This window comes from Lolium rigidum, chromosome 3, assembly GCF_022539505.1.
Source record: "Lolium rigidum isolate FL_2022 chromosome 3, APGP_CSIRO_Lrig_0.1, whole genome shotgun sequence".
Taxonomy (NCBI): Eukaryota; Viridiplantae; Streptophyta; class Magnoliopsida; order Poales; family Poaceae; genus Lolium; species Lolium rigidum.
In genome coordinates this window covers 187,273,285-187,281,654 of record NC_061510.1, presented here as the reverse complement: position 1 = coordinate 187,281,654, position 8,370 = coordinate 187,273,285, and positions in this window count along the sequence as shown.

The window sequence follows — 8,370 nt, the reverse complement described above, 5'->3', positions numbered from 1 at the left end:
GTGGTGAATGTGGTCTTAGGTATATCCTCCTCCCGGATGTTCAGTTGAAAGTAGCCTGACCGAAGATCTATCTTTGAAAAACTTTAGCTCCCTTCAATTGGTCAAATAGTTCATTGATATTGGGCAATGGGTACTTATTCTTAATCGTCACTTCATTTAGCGAACGATAATCCATCACCAATCTTTTACTAGAGTCCTTCTTTTCCACGAATAGCACAGGTTCTCCCCATGATGATGAACTGGTCGGATAAATCCTTTCTCGATTTGTTCCCTAAGCTGTTTCTTTAACTCCTTCAGTTCCTCAACATCCATTTTATAGGGTCTCTTGGCTATGGGTCCAGTTTCGGGCATAAGTTCAATGAGAAACTCAACCTCTCTATCAGGTGGCAGTCCCGGCAACTCTTCCGGAAACACATCTGGATATTCTCTCACTACGAGTACATCCTCTAGGCTAACCCCCTTAAGAGAATTGACATTAGTTCCCTTAAGTTGGAAAGTGGATTTGTAACGAATGCGTTTCTTCTCCGGGGTTGTGAGTGTGATGGTTCTCTTGGCACAATCTATTATGCCCTCATATGTAGTCATCCAATCCATGCCTAGGATTACGTCCAAACCTTGTGTTTCCAAGACAATTAGGCTAGTGGGAAAGTTATGGTTTCCAATGCGTAGTCCCATTTGATGGCACGCAAAGGTAGCTATCATTTCTCCCCCAGGAGAACTTACTTTGATGGGTTTGTCTGATGTCCTAGTGGGTATCCTATTTCTATTCACGAATACCCTTGATATGATTGAATGTGATGCACAAGTATCAAATAGGACAAGTGCTGAACAATTGTTAAGGATAAACGTACCGATCACAGCATCTGGTTCATCATATACTTCATCCACATTGACATGGTTAACATGCCCCTTCTGGAATGGATTTGGCTTCCTCGCCTCTTCAACCTTCTTTGCTTCCTCGACCCTCTTCTCAGGACACTCATTAGCAAAATGTCCCGTCTTCCTGCACTTGAAGCATTCAACCTGGCTGATATCCTTCTTCACAAAACGGTTGCCGTTGTTGTGGTTATGTCCATTGTTGCCTCCATGGTGGTTGCCATTTCCCTTCCTAGAGTTGTGGTGATGATAACTCTTATGGCCATTGTTGTGGTGACCATTTCCATTGCGGTTCTGGTGCGCATTTCCGCCCTCATGGTTACCATTCCTGTGGTGTCCAGAGCTTCCACTGCCCTCACCATAAGAGCGCACCTTTTGGGGTTGTCCTGAATCGTGCTTGTCATGCTTCCTCTTCCTCCTTTGCACTTGCTTCACAGTGTTCTCCAATGTTATGGCCTTGTCACACAACGCTTGGTATGTGGGCACATAGGCCACTGACAGTTGGACCATCAGCTCGTCATTCAGTCCTTTAAGAAACCTTTCCTTCCTCTTGGCATCTGTGTTGATATCATCTGGTGCATATCGTGCCAAGTTGCTGAACTCCTCTATGTATTCAGACACACTGCGATGACCTTGTCTGAGGTTTAGGAATTCACTCCTCTTCAGGTCCATCACTCCAGAGGAAATGTGAGCGGTGCGGAAACCATCCTCGAAGATTGCCCAAGTCACCTCTGCTATTGGATGAGTGATTTGGAAATTCTCCCACCAGCTAGCTGCAGGTCCTTCCAGCAAATGAGCAGCAAATCTGATCTTCTCAGCGCCAGTGCATCCTATGGTCACCAAGTCCTTGTTCACATAACGCAGCCAATCATTGGCCACCATGGGTTCTGCTTCCCTTGAAAACTTCTCAGGGCGAAGCCTTAGGAACCTAGTCAGCATATCCACATGCGGTGGAGGTGGTGGCGGGGGTGGTGGATTGTTGTTGTTGTTCTGCATGTTGTTGTTCAACTGAGTTATGGTTTGTGTCACTACTTGCATCAGCTGAGCCTGCGCCTCCATCATCTGCTGAACATAAGCTGGCACCTCGAGCTCCCGGCGGGGCGGCATTCTGTTTGGTTGGGTATAGGTAAGAGTAGAGTTTAGAATTAGATTCTAAGGGAAATAAAATTCCTACCCTCACACAACACATGCATAAAAAAACCTTAAACACACAAGCATTCACATAACAACCATTTAGTTTTTGAAATACGTGAATTGCAAAACGTCTTGAAAACCCACTAGCTTGCCTACCTCATGTGGTTGGCAAACTTAACTCGAGCGCTAAGCAAAACAAAAATGGTGGTCACTCTATTAGTCTTGGGTGCTTCAAGTTTCTCTCCTACTTCGGGGGTAATCTATATTTTCTAAATGGGTTATCAGGAGGTAAGCCATCTAAGTTAGAGGATTTTTTTTTTGAAGATGGAGTAGGAAAGACTACAAGAAATTCGCAAACAATATATCTTTTTGATAGAAACAAGATAAGATGGATTTTTTATTCCTACGTGTCGTCGTGGTGAACAGACAAATGCCATAGGATGGCTTAAGTTGGGGCCGAATGGGCGCTAGAGGATTCGGGGGAGGGTTTTTGATTAGATTGGATGAACTTCAGGATGCTTTCCTCAAGAACTTGGCCAAAGCCAGAGGTAGAAGAAGAAAGACACAAGGAAGAACTCTGCTCTAGATCTCTCTCTTCATTGATCTCAACAGATTACAGGTTTTTGGATACAAGATAGCTTATGAACGTACGTTCCCGCGATGGGGGTGTGCCCCCTCTCCTTATATAGGGGAGAGGGTGGCTTACAGGGGAAGAAACCCTAATGGCATATTTGAACAGACAAACTACTTCACAAAGTTACTTTAATCATAGGTGACGCCGGTATCTTCTTTAATCAGGGAGGCTGACGTTCTCCGATTGCTTTTGGCGTCACCTTCCTCTTTGGCGTCAGGGCTTCGTTTAAAGCTACTTTGCTTAGCTCATCTTTGTCCTCTAGCTCCTGAGAGAATCTTTGACCAGTCTTGCCGACGTGCTACAATGCACTTCTTACCGGCAATCCGGTGTCTTCTTAGCTCATACCGGTATGCCCCTCTTTGGGATACCGGTAAGATTTACTTAGCCCAGTAGCTTATCCGGAATGAACTTCAAACCGGTATCTTGATGGCTCAAACCATCCGGTTTGGCATGCCTTTGGCATACCGGGGGTCATCCCCCCAACATTAGTCCCCGAAGCTGGTATAGTCCGGTGGATCTCATCCGACGGGCCATAGCAGGTTCCCATCTTACAAGGTACCGGTTTAGTCATTCCGGCACCCTGCTCAGCTCTTCCGGCATCTCTGCCTTAGTTTCTTTCTATTACCTTCCGGATTCTTCCAGTACCTATGACATTAAACTCCTCCTCGGTGAAGTCGAGAATTTCTCGGGTACAGTGCCTATCAGAGACATGCGCACTGTATCTGACGCGCCAGTGCCAAGGGTCACTTCCCTTCGGCTTCTGCGCCAGCATTTATGCCGCCGCACCGGATCCCCGCTGCCGTTCTGGATCCGTGCGGCCTCCCTGTGGCATTTTGTTTTCCGCACATGTATTTTCATGCCACGTGGCGGCCCACGAACTGAACCGCCGCTGCCCAGCGGTTGCCAGCCCTCTACTTCGTCTTCCTATTTAAGGGGGGTGCGGTTCCTTCTTCTCCCTTTCTCCGCATTCACAACTCCCTCGCGCACTCAGAGCTCTTAGCCCTCTTGCGCCTTCGCTGCCGCCGTTCGTCGCCAGAGCTCCGCCGCCCGGTGAACCTCCGCTGCGACTCCGCCAAGCCTCGCGGAGCCTCGCCGCGCAGCGATTCACCATTGCACGTCTTCTGCCGCTGCACCGTACACTCTCCGGCGACCTCTGCTCCCCTTCTTCGTCGGACCTCATCGGCGACTGCGAGCCCGCTGCTTCTCCGGTGACCACCTTCTTCAGCGTTTCGCGCCGCCCCAGGTTAGCCTCAATGCTTCTTTGCTCTCTCCTTTTTCTCGATTTCCAGATCTTGGGCCGGTAGAGTATTTACACTTTCTTTTCTTTTGCTTTTTCTCTTACTCGTAGATCTTCGCGCAAGGGTAGATCTTGGAAAATCAGTTTTTTTGGTAGAATCCAGCGTCTCTCAGATTCGTATGTCTAGCGAGGAGTATCTATCCGAACCATCCTCCAGTAGCCACCAGAGCGAAGCTTCCGATGGGCTCTCGGCTGAGCTTGCCCGGATGGAAACCGATACCGGAAGAGATCAAGAGGCCAGCAGCTCTAGCCAAGCTTCCGGAGTAGATCTATCCGGTGTCACCCATGGGGCCTGGAAGGGCTCTGACGTGACACATCACGAAATTGACTGGCTGTACCGGTCTAGAAGGATACCGGAAGGAGTATCCTGCCGGCTTCCGCGCGACGAGATCGAACCGGTACTTGAACCCGGTGAGTTCGTCGTTTTCCTTGCTCACTTCGAGCGCGGCTTCGGCCTTCCTGCTTCTGATTTCTTTCGCCAGTTTCTGGAATTTTACCAACTCCAGCCTCACCACCTTCCTGGCAATGCCATTTTCTACCTTTCTTGTTACGTTTCCTTCATGGAGGGCTACATCGGCCTCCGTCCCACTCGCGAGACTTTTGCTCGCTTCTTTTCTCTTCGGATCAATTCCGTCCAGGGCAAGGAAATTCCTAAGCCCAAACCCCCCGTTCAATGCGGGTCTTGTATCATCGGCACTCGTCAAGGGAGCCCCTTTTTTAAATTCTCCGGTTTCGAGTCATGCCGGGCATGGCAAGAGACCTTTTTCTACGTGAAGAACGCCGGCGCTGCAGATCTCATCAATCTGCCGGCTTTCAATCCGGGAGTGCCTACGAAGGCCAATTGGGGCTATAATCCTGGGACCAATCATATTGAGACGAACCGGATTATTCGCTTCATGGATCAGTTGATGAGGGAGACAGACATCTGTTCTGACGATATTATCCGCACCTTCATCTCACGCCGGCTGCTTCCCCTCAAGCGCCGGGCCCATAAAATAAGCGAAATGTACGGCCCTAGCGATCCTACCAAGATCACCGGCCTCCCTCTAAGCAAGGAGGATGTAGTCCTTAAGGCTAGGCAGATCTGCCAAACCGCCATGCCGATGGACTGGGATGGGGCTTCCTGCCTCTTAGCTCCAACAACCCTCCAACTGATGAAGTAAGAGATTATGCAATCCGGGTTGTTTTCAGGTAGCTTTTCGATGTATGACTAACTGTCTTTCTATTCCTTTCCAGGCAAAACAACGCTTCCCTCGCATCGCGGCGGATCAGCGAGGCCCTTGCCGGAAGCGGGCTCTGGACACGGTGGACCCGGATCCTTATATTCATTGGACCGACCTCAAGATGGGCCGCACCCACACCCCGCGCCCCGGTAACTTCTCATCCGAAGCTTCCGGTTCCGACGATGACGTTACTATTCTTGAGGTATCTTTTTCCTTCACCTCCTCATATGTTTTCTTGCTGTAGATGCTCCCTCAGCCAGCACCAACCCACAGGTCCTGGACCACGCCACGCCGCTTCAGGCCGAGGTTGGCCATGAGTTCCTGGAGAAGCTCACCTCCCAGGGCAAGAAGAAGAAGGCGCTGGCATCTGACGCCGGCCCCAGCGAGGCTCCTCCCGCCAAGCGCCCCCGGCAAGAAGTTGTCGGCGGGAAGGTGGTCTCCAGGAAGAACTACCGGAGACGGGAGATGCCGGTTGCTTCCGGGTAAGCTTCCGCTTTTTTCCTTGTTTTTGTTCCGCGAAGTTCTTTTCCGGTTGTTTTTCTGAATCTTTTTTCTTTCTATCTCTTTTAGTGCTGCACTCAAGATATCCAAGAGTGCTTCCGTGTGGCACCCCCGGGATCAGGGTTAGACAAATACCAGATCTTCGTCTGATATAAGCCTAACCTAGAGCTCGAGAGACTACAGTGAGAGAATCGGTAACACAACAGTGACTCTACGACTCAAGAAGTAATACAAGCTCATAACTGAGCGAAGAACCAAAGCATTACAAGCAGAGGTCACTGACCTGGCATTCATCAATCAACGGAAGTGAAGTTATGCTATTAGACATAGCAAGATAGCAAAAGGCCTAATAGGCCAGGAGCATAACGGCGACGTCCCAGCCCATAGATTCCAGGCTGCCACCTGGGAACCCCAAGCTACTTGTCGATGTCGACCTAGAAACCACCATCTGTTGGAGCGACTTCGTCTGAAACAAAAGCATGTAAAGATGAGTACAGGGGCTCAGCAAGACTTAGTACAACCTTTTAGCAAAGCGGGTATGCGGGCTTTCTGTAGAGCTTCTTTAGCGTAAAGCCAGTTTTCCTTTGTTAAACAAGAGGGAGAAGAAACTCGACTACTCAGAACCTTTAAAAGGGGATAAGAGAGCGATATCTTAGCTCTATTGATCATCATGTTGTATCCACCAATCTTCATCATCTTGAACCACTATCCTCGGATCACCCCCTCAACACCCGGAGAAGGTATCCGTAAACACACATTGTTTGCCAAGTTTTACGATCAGGTTAAAGTTGTTTATGATCACAGAATCCATTCCCAAGTCGTCCGTAACCGTGGACACGGCTTTTCGAAAAGATTTAACCCTGCAGGGGTGCACAACTTTATCCACACGTGCCAACCGATTCTTAGTGCCAGAACATTAGCTCTCTTCCTTGGAAAGCCGGCAGAGAGTGGTTGACCACGACCTTTACCTTGCTGTCGCCGAGACCATGAGTCACGCGCTAAGGATTGTTCCGCCGTAACGGGTCAAGTCCCGAAGTCGGTCCTTAACGATGTGAGGCGAGGTGGGTTTCACCGGGGACTCTAACCCAAGCCACCTCGGCCACGCTTACCTACCTGTATGCTATGCACCTTTTCACAAACATTTTCAATGCATATGTCCAAATAACGCGCAAACTATGTGACTCATGGAATCTACTAGGCAAGTTAGTGAGTCGAGAGGGTACCATAATAGGGCATCGTGTGGTTGTACGCTCAGTCTTGGTTCAAGAGGCGAGAACTCTCGGTTCCTAGGTTTGGCAGAAACGAAACAACCCACCACATCCCAATGTGGTCTCTCGTCTGAGCCTTTAATCATGTTTAACAACATCTCTATACTTACCATGTCAACCTGTCATGCTAGTTTCATTTCATTGTATGGCTCCAGTCCGAAGACCGGAGTAATAGCGTAACGAACTAAGCATGGCTAAGCATAAAGATATAAAGGCTCTAGCGATGCACACATGCGAAACCTAGTTATGCTAGGAGCAGTAGATCATGGATTTGAGGCTACAAGGGTGGAGCATGCAATAGATAGGATAACTCTACCTATCGATAAAAGACAGTTGAATCGTATGCAATATGTAGGAACCAGAGTAAAAGCATTTCGAAATCATATATGAACCAGGCTAGGGCTTGCCTTTGTCCCTGACAAACCAATATGGATCTTCGGAGATCCCAAGCTTGAATTGTTCGTCGATGGACAATCATTGATCTACGTCGTTGTCGATCTTCATTGTCTCGGCACGTGCTCTATCGGTCGCGAAGAAGCAAATACTAGAAAGAGAGAAATAACAATCAACACATGGCATCGATGCAATGCGCATACAAGGATGATGATATGACATGTTTAATAGAAATGAAATTGATCCTATAACATGCTCATCAAATTAAATAGGGTTGGAATGCATAATACCTTGCAATTCCATAAACCCCGCATATTAAAGAAAAGGGTTCATTTGTTCTTCTATTAAGGACAGAGTTCAAAGTTGTTTAACAATGCCTGCTTTTGATACTAAAGTGTAGATCTCATTTTTTTGAAGATTTTGATATATTATACACATTTTTTTGATTTAAAATGAAAAAGATATTGATTTTACAAGTTTTATCCATTTTTTGGAATTTCTTGAAAATATTAAAAGTCTGACATGCCGGACCCACTGTCAGGGTTTTATTCATTTCCTAAATATTTACGAAATGATTAAATGTCTGACAGAGAGACCCCACATATCATGGATTTATTATTTACAGAAACATAAAACAAAAAGAAAAGAAAAGCCACCTGGCAACCGGGTCCCACCGGGTCAACCGCCGGTGGTTGACCACGGCGTCCTGGCGCTGGCGGCGAGCGGAGCGGCGGCTACGGGGAGCCCCTGGTCGCGCGACCAGGCGCGTTAGACGTGCGCGATCGAGGCGAGTCGCCTGGTGGTGGCGCCGCCCGAAGGAGGTCGCCGGAGCGGCGCCGGCGTTGAGCAGCGCGGCGGCCGGGAGCAGGCGCGCGAGGTGGAGGCGATTGGAAGTGGGAGAGAGAGCGCGGAGGGGCGCGCTGGAACCGGTGGCTCACCGTGAGCGTCATGGACGGGTCAGCGAGGCCGGGGGAGGCCGGAGTCGACGGCGGCGACGGCGGCCGGTGTCGAGGAAGAACGGCGCGGCATCGGCTACTGCGGCCT